The following is a 13017-nucleotide window of genomic DNA, read 5'->3' on the forward strand; positions in this document are numbered from 1 at the left end:
GAAATGAATAAATCTTTGACACAGTCAACCTACCAAGATTAAACCAAGAAGAAATAGAAAAGTTGAATAGATCAATAACAAGTAATGAGGTTGAATCAGTAATTAAAAGTCTTCCAACAATAAAAAGTTCATGACCAGATGGCTTCACCACTGAATTCTACCAAACTTTTAAAGAAGAATTAATACCAATTCTTCTCAAACTATTCCAAAAATTGAGGTCTAACTCATTCTATGAGAACAGCATAACTCTGATACCAAAACAAATAAGGACATAACAAAAAAGAAAGCTACAGGTTGATATTCCTGATGAACATAGACACAAAAACCCTAATACAATGTAACAAACTAAATCCACCAACATATCAAAAAGATACACCATGATAAAATGGGATTTATCTCAGGAATGCAAGGATGGTTCAACATACAAAAATCAATGAACGTCCTCATTACATAAGCAGAATGAAGAATAAAAATCATATGATCATCTCAATAGAATAAGCATTTTATAAAACCCAAATATCATTCATGATATAAACTGTCAATAAATTAGATATACAAGGAAATTAGATACACAATGTCAATAAATTAGATATATAATAAAGGCCATATATGAAAACCCTACAGCTAACATCATACTGAATGGGGGAAATCTGAAAGCTCTTTCTCTAGAAACTAGAACACAAGAGTGTCCACTCATACCACTCTTATTTAATATAGTACTGGAAGTCCTAGTCAGAGCAACTAGGCAGGAGAAAGAAACCTAAATATATCTAAACTGGAAAGACAGAACTCAGATTGTTTCTGTTTGAAGATTGTATGGTCTTATATATAGAAAAACCTAAAGGCTCTATCAAAAAAGTCTTCAAATTAATTAATAAATACAGTGAAGTTACAGGCTACAAAATTAACTTACAAAAGTTGGTAGTGTTTCAATATACGAATAATGAACTAGTTGAAAAACAAAGAAAAAAGGTAATTCCATTTACAATAATTACAAAAAATAAAAAATAAAAAAAAAAAACCCAGAAACCTAAAATACCTAGAAATAAATGTAACCAAATAGGTGAAAGACCTATACAATGAAAACTACATAACACTGATAAAAGTAATTGAAGAAGACATAAGCAAATGAAAAGATATCTCACACTCACGGATAAGGATATTGTTAAGATGACTATACTACTCAAAGCAATCTACAGATTCAATGTAATCCCTATCAAATACCAAGATGTTATTCACAGAAATAGAAAAATAGTCTTAAAGTTTGTGTGGAACCACAGAAGACTCCAAAGAGCAAAAATAACAAAGCTGGAAACATCATACTACCTGATTTCAAAATATACTGCAAAGCTGCAGTAACCAAAACAGCATGGCACTGGCATAAAACAGACACACAGACCAATGTAACAGAACAGAGAAGCCAGAAATTAATACACATATTTAGAGCCGACTGATTTTTGACAACAGTGCTAATGACACCCATTAAAGACAGTCTCTTCAATAAATGATAATGGGAACATGGTATTTAAATCCAAATAATGAAATTAGAGCCCCATCTCTCATGCTATACAAAAATCAACTCAAAACAGATTGAATTCAGACTATAAATTTTAAAACTTCTAGAAGAAAACATAGCAGAAATGATTCAGGACATTGGTCTGGGCAAAGATTTTTTGTGTAAAATCTTCAAAAGCACAGGCAACGAAAGCAAAAATAAACAAATGGGACTATATCACACTAAATAGCTTCTATAGAACAACAAAAAAAACAATCAACAGAGTGAAGATGAAACCTATATGATGGGAGAAAATATATGCAAACTATTCATCCAACAGAATATTTAGAATATAGAAGTAACTCAAACATCTCAACAACCAAAATTTCAAATAAAATGTGCAAATAATCTGAGCAGACATTTCTCACACAATGACATATATGGCCAACAAGTATATGAAAAAATATTCATCACTAATCATCACAAAATGCAAATCAAAAGCACAATGAGGTATCATCTCACCCCAGTTAGGATGGCTATTAGAAAGACAAACAATAACAAATGCTGGTGAGTATTCAGGGAAAGGGGTATTCTTATACACTGTTTGTTGGAATGTAAATTAGTACAGGCATTATGGAGAAGATCATGGAAGTTCCTCCAAAAACTACCAAAAGAAAAACCATATAATCCAGCAATCTTATTCCTGCACATTTATCCAAAGGAAAGGAATATATATATATATATATACACACATACATACACACACACACACACACATATATATATTTTATTTTTTTATTATACTTTAAGTTCTAGGGTACATGTGCACAACGGGCAGATTTGCTACATATGTATACATGTGCCATGTTGCTGTGCTGCACCCATCAACTTCTCAGCACCCATCAACTCGTCATTTACATCAGGTAAAACTCCCAATGCCATCCCGCCCCGATCCCCCCTCCCCACAATGGGCCCTGGTGTGTGATGTTCCCCTTCCTGTGTCCAAGTGATCTCATTGTTCAATTCACACCTATGAGTGAGAACATGCAGTGTTTGGTTTTCTGTACTTGCGATAGTTTGCTGAGAATGATGGTTTCTGGCTGCATCTATGTCCGTACAAAGGACACGAACTCATCCTTTTTTATGGCTGCATAGTATTCCATGGTGTATATGTGCCACATTTTCTTAATCCAGTCTGTCACTGATGGACATTTGGGTTGGTTCCAAGTCTTTGCTATTGTGAATAGTGCCTCAATAAACATACGTGTGCATGTGTCTTTATAGCAGCATGATTTATAATCCTTTGGGTATATATAACCAGTAATGGGATGGCTGGGTCATATGGTATTTCTAGTTCTAGATCCTTGAGGAATCGCCATACTGTTTTCCACAATGGTTGAATGAGTTTACAATCCCACCAACAGTGTAACAGTGTTCCTATTTCTCCACATCATCTCCAGCACCTGTTGTTTCCTGATTTTTTAATGATTGACCTTCTAACTGGTGTGAGATGGTATCTCATTGTGGTTTTGATTTGCATTTCTCTGATGGCCAGTAATGATGAGCATTTTTTCATGTGTCTGTTGGCAGTATGAATGTCTTCTTTTGAGAATATCTGTTCATATCCTTTGCCCACTTTTTGATGGGATTGTTTTTTTTCTTGTAGATTTGTTTGAGTTCTTTGTAGGTTCTGGATACTAGCCCTTTGTCTGATGAGTAGATTGCAAAAATTTTCTTCCATTGTGTAGGTTGCCTGTTCACTCTGATGGTAGTTTCTTTTGCTGTGCAGAAGCTCTTTAGTTTAATGAGATCCCATTTATCAATTTTGGCTTTTGTTGCCTTTGCTTTTTGTGTTTCAGACATGAAGCCCTTGCCCATGCCTATGTCCTGAATGATATTACCTAGGTTTTCTTCTAGGGTTTTTATGGTATTAGGTCTAACATTTAAGTCTCTAATCCATCTTGAATTAATTTTCATATAAGGAGTAAGGAAAGGATCCTGTTTCAGCTTTCTACTTATGGCTAGCCAATTTTCCCAGCACCATTTATTAAATAGGGAATCCTTTCCCCATTTCTTGTTTTTGTCAGGTTTGTCAAAGATCGGATGGCTGTAGATGTGTGGTATTATTTCTGAGGGCTCTGTTCTGTTCCATTGGTCTATATCTCTGTTTGGGTACCAGTACCATACTGTTTTGGTTACTGTAGCGTTGTAGTATAGTTTGAAGTCAGGTAGTGTAATGCCTCCAGCTTTGTTCTTTTTGACTTAGGATTATCTTGGCAATACGGGCTCTTTTTTTGTTGCATATGAACTTTAAAGCAGTTTTTTCCAATTCTGTGAAGAAAGTCATTGGTAGCTTGATGGGGATGGCATTGAATCTATAAATTACCTTGGGCAGTATGGCCATTTTCACGATATTGATTCTTCCTATCCATGAGCATATGTTCTTCCATTTGTTTGTGTCCTCTTTTATTTCACTGAGCAGTGGTTTGTAGTTCTCTTTGAAGAGGTCCTTTACATCCCTTGTAAGTTGCATTCCTAGGTATTTTATTCTCTTTGAAGGTATTGTGAATGGGAGTTCATTCATGATTTGGCTCTCTGTTTGTCTGTTATTGGTGTACAAGAATGCTTGTGATTTTTGCACACTGATTTTGTATCCTAAGACTTTGCTGAAGTTGCTTACCAGCTTAAGGAGATTTTGGGCTGAGATGATGGGGTTTCGAAATATACAATCATGTCATCTGCAAACAGAGACAATTTGACTTCCTCTCTTCCTATTTGAATAGCTTTTCTTTCTTTCTCTTGCCTGATTGCCCTGGCCAGAACTTCCAATACTAAGCATAATAGGAGTGGTGAGAGAGGGCATCCTTGTCTTGTGCATGTTTTCAAAGAGAATGCTTCCAGATTTGCCTATTCAGTATGATATTGCCTGTGGGTTTGTCATAAATAGCTCTTATTATTTTGAGATACGTTCCATCAATACCAAATTTATTGAGAGTTTTTAGCTTGAAGGGCTGTTGAATTTTGTCAGAGGCCTTTTGTGCATCTATTGAGACAATCATGTGGTTTATGTCTTTGGTTCTGTTTATATGCTGGATTACGTTTATTGATTTGCGTATGTTGAACCAGTCTTGCACCCCAGGGATGAAGTCCACTTAATCATGGTGGATAAGTTTTTTGATGTGCTTCTGGATTCAGTTTGCCAGTATTTTATTGAGGATTTTTGCATCGACGTTCATCAGGAATATTGGTCTAAAATTCGTTTTTTGCTGTGTCTCTGCCAGGCTTTGGTATCAGGATGATGTTGGCCTCATAAAATGAGTGAGGGAGGATTCCCTCTTTTTCTATTGATTGGAATGGTTTCAGAAGGAATGGTACCAGCTGCTCCTTGTACCTCTGGTAGAATTCGGCTGTGAATCCATCTGGTCCTGCACTTTTTTTGGTTGGTAGGCTATTAATTATTGCCTCAATTTCAGAGCCTGCTATTGGTCTATTCAGGGATTCAACTTCTTCCTGGTTTAGTCTTGGGAGAGTGTAAGTGTCCAGGAAATTATCCATTTCTTCTAGGTTTTCTAGTTTATTTGTGTAGAGGTGTTTATAGTATTCTCTGATGGTAGTTTGTACTTCTGTGGGGTCAGTGGTGATATCCCCTTTATCATTTTTTATTGCGTCTATGTGATTCTTCTCTCCTTTCTTCTTTATTAGTCTTGCTAGCGGTCTATCAATTTTGTTGATCCTTTCAAAAAAAAACAAGCTCCTGGATTCATTGATTTTTTGGAGGGTTTTTTGTGTCTGTATCTCCTTCAGTTCTGCTCTGATCTTAGTTATTTCTTGCCTGCTGCTAGCTTTTGAATGTTTGCTCTTGCTTCTCTGTTCTTCTAATTGTGATGCTAGGGTGTCAATTTTAGATCTTTCCTGCTTTCTCTTGTGGGTATTTAGTGCTATAAATTTCCCTCTACACACTGCTTTGAATGTGTCCCAGAGATTCTGGTATGTTGTATCTTTGTTCTCATTGGTTTCAAAGAACATCTTTATTTCTGCCTTCATTTCATTATATACCCAGTAGTCATTCAGGAGCAGGTTGTTCAGGTTCCATGTGGTTGAGCGGTTTTGATTGAGTTTCTTAGTCCTGAGTTCTAGTTTGATTGCACTGTGGTCTGAGAGACAGTTTGTTATAATTTCTGTTCTTTTACATTTGCTGAGGAGTGCTTTACTTCTAACTATGTGGTCAATTTTGTAATAAGTGCAATGTGGTGCTGAGAAGAATGTATATTCCATTGATTTGGGGTGGAGAGTTCTGTAGATGTCTATTAGGTCTGCTTGGTGCAGAGCTGAGTTCAATTCCTGCATATCCTTATTAACTTGTCTCGTTGATCTGTCTAATGTTGACAGGGGGGTGTTGAAGTCTCCCATTATTATTGTATGGGAGTCTTAGTCTCTTTGTAAGTTTCTAAGGACTTGCTTTATGAATCTGGGTGCTCCTGTATTGGGTGCATATATATTTAGGATAGTTAACTCTTCCTGTTGAATTGATCCCTTTACCATTATGTAATGGCCTTCTTTGTCTCTCTTGATCTTTGTTGGTTTAAAGTCTGTTTTATCAGAGACTAGGATTGCAACCCCTGCCTTTTTTTGTTTTCCATTTGCTTGGTAGATCTTCCTCCATCCCTTTATTTTGAGCCTATGTGTGTCTCTGCACGTGAGATGAGTCGCCTGAATACAGCACACTGATGGATCTTGACTCTTTATCCTATTTGCTAGTCTGTGTCTTTTGATTGGAGCATTTAGTCCATTTACATTTAAAGTTAATATTGTTATGTGTGAATTTGATCCTGTCATTATGATGTTAGTTGGTTATTTTGCTCAGTAGTTGATGCAGTTTCCTCCTAGCATCGATGGACTTTATATTTTGGTATGTTTCTGCAGTGGCTGGAACCGGTTGTTCCTCTCCATATTTAGTGCTTCCTTCAGGAGCTCTTGTAGGGCAGGCCTGGTGGTGACAAAATCTCTAAGCATTTGCTTATCTGTAAAGGATTTTATTTCTCCTTCACTTATGAAACTTAGTTTGGCTGGATATGAAATTCTGGGTTGAAAATTCTTTTAAGAATTTGAATATTGGCCCCCACTCTCTTCTGGCTTGTAGAGATTCTGCTGAGAGATCCACTGTTAGTCTGATGGGTTTCCCTTTGTGGGTAACCTGATCTTTCTCTCTGGCTGCTCTTAAGATTTTTTCCTTCATTTCAACTTTGGTGAATCTGACAATTATGTGTCTTGGAGTTGCTCTTCTCGAGGATTAACTTTGTGGCCTTCTCTGTATTTCCTGAATTTGAATGTTGGCCTACCTTGCTAGGTTGGGGAAGTTCTCCTGGATAATATCCTGCAGAGTGTTTTCCATCTTGGTTACATTCTCCCCATCACTTTCAGGTACACCAATCAGACATAGATTTAGTCTTTTCACATAGTCCCGTATTTCTTGGAGGCTTCGTTCATTTCTTTTTACTCTTTTTTCTTTAAACTTCTCTTCTCACTTCATTTCATTCATTTGATCTTCAATCACTGATACCCTTTCTTCCAGTTGATCGAATCAGTTACTGAGGCTTGTGTGTTTGTCATGTAGTTCTCATGCCATGGTTTTCAGGTCTATTAGGTCATTTAAAGACTTCTCTACATTGGTTATTCTAGTTAGCTATTAGTCTAACCTTTTTTCAAGGTTTTTAGCTTCTTTGCAATGGGTTCAAAATTCCTTCTTTAGCTCGGAGAAGTTTGATCATCTGAAGCCTTCTTCTCTCAACTCATCAAAGTCATTCTCTGTCCAGCTTTGTTCCATTGCTGGCAAGGAGCTGTGTTCCTTTGGAGGGGGAGAGGCGCTCTGATTTTTAGAATTTTCAGCTTTTCTGTTCTGTTTTTTTCCCATCTTTGTGGTTTTGTCTAGCTTTGGTCTTTGATGATGGTAATGTACAGATGGGGTTTTGGTATGGATGTCCTTTCTATTTGTTAGTTTTTCTTCTAACAGTCAGGACCCTCAGCTGCTGGTCTTTTGGAGTTTTCTTGAGTTCCACTCCAGATGCTGTTTGCCTGGGTATCAGCAGCAGAGGCTGCAGAAGAGTGAATATTGCTGAACGGCAAATGTTCGAGCTTCCCAGCCACTTTGTTTACCTACTCAAGCCTCAGCAATGGCGGGCACCCCTCTCACAGCCTCACTGCCACCTTGCAATTAGATCTCAGACTGCTGTGTTAGCAATGAGGGAGGCCCCGTGGGCGTCGGACCCTCCAAGCCAAGCACGGGATATAATCTTCTGGTGTGCTGTTTGCTAAGACCCTTGGACCAGCGCAGTATTAGGGTAAGAGTGGCCCCATTTTCCAGGTGCCATGTGTCACGGTTTCCCTTGGCTAGGAAAGGGAATTCCATTACCCCTTGCACTTCCCAGGGGAGGCGATGCCTCTCCCTCCTTCGGCTCTTGCTTGGTGGGCTGCCCCCACTGTCCTGTACCCACTGTCTGACACGCCCCAGTGAGATGAACCTGGTATCTCAGTTGGAAATGCAGAAATCACCTGTCTTCTGTGTCACTCACACTGGGAGCTGTAGCCTGGAGCTCTTCCTATTCAGCCATCTTGCCTTCCCCCTTCTACAATAGAATAATTTATATTCCTTTGCATATATACCCAGTAATGGAATTGCTAAGTCAAATGGTATTTCTGCCTCTAGATCTCTGAAGAACCACCACACTGTCTTCCCTAATGGTTGAAGTAATTTACATTCCCACTAACAGTGTAAAAGTGTCAGTTTTTCTCCACAACCTCACCAGCATCTATCGTTTCTAGACTTTTTAATAATCACCATTCTGACAGCCATGTGATGGTATCTCATTGTGGTTTTGATTCGCATTTTACTAATGATCAGTGATGTTTAGCTTTTTTTCATATGTTTGGCCACACAAATGTCTTCTTTTGAGAAGCGTCTGTTCATTCCTTTGCCTACTTTTTAATGGGTTGTTTTTTTCTTATAAATTTAAATTTCTTGTACAACCTGTATATTAGACCTTTGTCAGTGGACAAAGAAATTTTTCTCCCATTCTGTAGATTTTTTTTTTGTTCACTCTAATGATAGTTTCTTTTGCTATGCAGAAGCTCTTTAGTTTAACTACAACTCATTTGTCAATTTTGATTTTTGTCGCAATTGCTTTTGGCATTTTCATCATGAAATCTTTTCCCATGCCTATGTCCTGAATGGTATTGCTAGATTTTTTTCTAGGGTTTTTATAGTTTGGGGTTTTACATTTAAATGTTTAATTCCTCGTTAGTTAATTCTTTATAAGGCGTAAGGAAGGGGTCCAGTTTCAATTTGCTGCATTTGGCTAGCCAGTTCTCCCAGCACCATTTATTAAACAGAGAATCCTTTTCCCATTGCTTTTTTGTTTTTTTTATCAGGATTATTGAAGATCAGGTGGTTGTAGGTGTGTGATCTTATTTCTGAGTTTTCTATTCTGTTCCAATATCTGTGTGTCTGTTTCTGTACCAGTACCATGCTGTTTTGATAACTGTAGCCTTGTAGTATAGATTGAAGTCAGGTGGTGTAATGCCTTCAGCTTTGTTCTTTTTGCTTAGGATTACCTTAGCTATTTGGGTTCTTTTTGTTCCATATGAATTTTAAAATAGTTTTTTCTAATTATGTGAAGAATTTCAATGGTAGTTTAATAGGAATAGCATAGAATCCATAAATTACTTTGGGCAATATGGCCATTTTTACAAAATTGATTCTTTCTATCCATGACCATAGAATGTTTTTTCATTTGTGTCCTCTCCGATTTCCTTGAGCAGTGATTTGTAGTTCTCTTTGAAGAGGTTCTTCACTTCCCTTATTAGCTGTATTCCTAGATATTTTATTCTTTTTATAGAAATTGTAAATGGGAGGTCATCCATGATTTGGCTTTCTGCTTGCCTGTTGTTGGCATATGGAATGCTAGTGATTATTGCACATTTAATTTTTTTATCCTGAGACTTTGCTGAAGTTGCTCATCAGCTTAACAGGTTTTGGGGCTGAGATGATGGGATTTTTTTCTAGATATAGAACCATGCCATCTGCAAACAAAGATAATTTGAATTCCTTTCTCCCTATTTAAATACCCTTTAATTCTTTCTCTTGCCTGATTGCCCTGGCCAGAAACTCCAATACCATGTTAAATAGGAGTGGTGAGAGAGGACATCTTTGTCTTGTGCTGGTTTTCAAGGGAAAGACTTCCAGATTTTGCCTTTAGTGTAATATTGGCTATGGTTTTGCCATATATGACTTTTATTATTTTGAGGTATGTTCCTTCAATACCTAGTTATTGGGAGTTTTTAACATGAAGGCCTTTTCAGCATCTATTGAGATAATCATGTGGCTTTTGTCTTTAATGCTGTTTATGTGATGAATCACGTTTATTGATTTGCATATGTTGAACCAACCTTGCATCCTGGGGATGAAGCTAACTTGATCATAGTGGATAAACTTTTTGATGTGCTGCTGGATTTAATTTGCCAGTATATTATTAAGGATTTTTGCATAATGCTCATCAGGAATATTGGCCTGAAGTTATCTTTTTCTGTTGTAACTGTGCCAGGTTTTCGTCTTAGGATGATGCTAGCCTCATGAAATGAGTTAGGAAGGAGTCCTTCCTTTTCAATTGTTTAGAGTAATTTCAGCAAAAATGGTACTACCACATTCTGCCCTTGTATCCCAGAACTTAAAGTAAAATTAAAAAAAAAAAAAAGAAAGTAAAAGAAAGAAATGGTACCACCTCTTCTTTGTACCTGTGGTGGAATTCAGCTGTAAATCCATCTGCTCCTGGGCTTTTTTTGGTTGGTAGGCTATTTGTTACTGCCTTAATTTCAGAACTCATTATTGGTCTATTCAGGAGTTCAGTTTCTTCCTGGTTCAGTCATGGAAGGCTGTATGTGTCCAGGAATTTATCCATTTCTTCAGATTTTTTAGTTTTAGTTTATGTGCATAGAGGTGTTTTTAGTATTCTTTGATGATTGCTTGTATTTCTCTGAGGTCAGTGGTGATAATCCCCCTTACCGTTTCTGATTGTGTCTATTTGATTTTTCTCTCTTTTGTTAATGTAGCTAGTATTCTATTAATTGATTTTTTAAAAACTCAGCTCCTGGATTCATTGATTTTTTGAAGCATTTTTGTGTTTCTATCTCCTTCAGTTTTGCTCTGATCTTGGTTATTTATTGCTTTCTAGCTTTGGCGTTTGTTTGATCTTGGTTCTCTAGTTCTTTTAGTGGTGATGTTAGCTTGTTAATTTGAAATCTTTCCAGCTTTTTGATGTGGGAATTTACTGCTATAAATTTCCCTCTTAACACTACTTTAGCCATATCTCAGAGATTCTGATTCATTGTTCCTTTATTCTTATTAGTTTCAAAGAACCTCTGGATTTCTGCCTTAATTTCATTATTTACCCAGAAGTCATTTAGGAGAAGGTTGTTCAATTTCCATGTAGTTGTGTGGTTTTCAGTGAATTTCATAGTTTTGAGTTCTAGTTTGATTGCATTGTGGTCTGACAGACTGTTATGATTTCATTTCCTTTGAATTTGCTGAGGTGTGTTTTACTTCCAGTTATGTGATCAATTTAGATTAAGTGCCATGTGGTGATAAAAATGTATATTCTGTTGCTTTGGTGTGGGGAGTTCTGTAGATACCTATCAGATCCACTGGATCCAGAGTTGAGTTCAGGTCCTGAATATCTTTGTTAATTTTCTGTCTCAATGATCTAATATTGTCAGTGGGTTGTTAAAGTCTCCCACTATTATTGTGTGGGAGTCTAAGTCTCTTTGCAGTTCTCTAAGAACTTGCATTATAAATCTGGGTGCTTCTGTATTGGGTGCATATATATTTAGTATAGTTAGGTCTTCTTGTTGAATTAAACTCTTTATTATTATGTATGCTTTTCTTTGTCTTTTTTAATCTTTGTTGGTTTAAAGTCTGTTTTGTCAGAAACTAGGGTTGTAACCCCTCTTCTTTTTGTTTTCCATTTGCTTGGTAAATTTTCCTGCATCCCTTAATTTTGAGCCTGTGTGTCTTTGCACATGAGATGGGTCTCTTGAAGACAGTGTACTGATGAGTCTATACGCTATCCAGCTTGCCATTCTTTGTCTTTTAATTGGGCCATTTAGCCCATTTACATTTAAGGTTAGTATTGATATGTGTGGATTTGATCCTGTCTTCATGATACTAACTGGTTATTTTGCAGACTTGTTTATGTGCTTGCTTCATGGTGGCACTGGTCTGTGTACTTCAGTGTGTTTTGTAGTAGCTCATTAGGTTTCTTTTCATATTTAGTGCTTCGTTCAGGACCTCTTGCAAAGCAGGTCTGGTAGTGATGAATTCTCTCAGCATTTGCTTGTCTGAAAAAGTTCTTCTTTCTCCTTCATTTATGAAGCTTAGTTTGGCTGCTATGAAATTCTGAGTTGGAAATTATTTTCTTTAAAGATCTTGAATTTGACCCTCAGTCTCTTCTAGCTTGTAGGATTTCCACTGAGAGATCCACTGTTAGTCTTATGGGTTTCCCTTTGTAGGTAACCTGGTCTTTCTCTCCAGCTGCCCTTAACATTTTTTCTTTCATTTCAAACTTAAGAGAATCTGATGATTATGTGTCTTGGGGTTGAATTTCATATGGAGTATCTTACTGAGGTTCTCTGGATTTCCTGAATTTGAATGTTGGCCTGTCTTGCTAGGTTGGGGAAATTCTTCTTGATGATATCCCGAAGTATATTTTCCAACTTGGTTCCATTCTCCCTGTCTATTTTAGGTACCCCAATCAGTTGTAGGTTCAGACTTTATACACAGTCTCATATTTCTCAGAGACTTTGTTCATTTCTTTTCATTCTTTTTTCTCTATTTTTGTTGGTCTTATTTCAGAAAGATAGTCTTCAAGCTCTGAGATTCTTCCCTCTTGTTAGTCTACTTTGCTATTGATACTTGTGATTGCTTTGTGAAGTTCTCGTATAGTGTTTTACAGCTCTATCAGGTTATTTATATTCTTCTTTAAAATGGCTATTCCGGTTATCAGCTCCTGTAATGTTTTATCATGATTCTTAGCTTCTTTGCATTGGCTTAGAACATGCTCCTTTAGCTCAGTGAAGTTCATTATTACCCACCTTCTGAAGCCTACTTCTGTCAATTCAGCCATCTCAGCCTCAGACCAGTTCTGTGCCCTTGCTGGAGAAGTGTTGTGGTCATTTGGAGGAAAAGCAGCTCTCTGGCTTTTTGAGTTTTCAGCTTTTTTGCATGGATTCTTTCTCATATTTGTGGGCTTATTTACCTTCTATTTTTGAGGTTGCTAAACTTTGAGGGTTTTGCGGGCTCTTTTTTTGTTGATATTACTGTTGTTGTTGCTTTCTGTTTAACAGTCAGGCCCCATTTCTGTAGGGCTGCTGTGATTTGCTGAGTGGTGACTCCAAACCCTACTTGCCTTGGTTTTTCCCTTGCTTGGAGGTATCACCAGAGAAGGCTGCAAAACAGCAAAGATGGCAGTCTGCTC

This window comes from Macaca mulatta, chromosome 12 (assembly GCF_049350105.2).
Source record: "Macaca mulatta isolate MMU2019108-1 chromosome 12, T2T-MMU8v2.0, whole genome shotgun sequence".
Lineage (NCBI taxonomy): Eukaryota > Metazoa > Chordata > Mammalia > Primates > Cercopithecidae > Macaca > Macaca mulatta.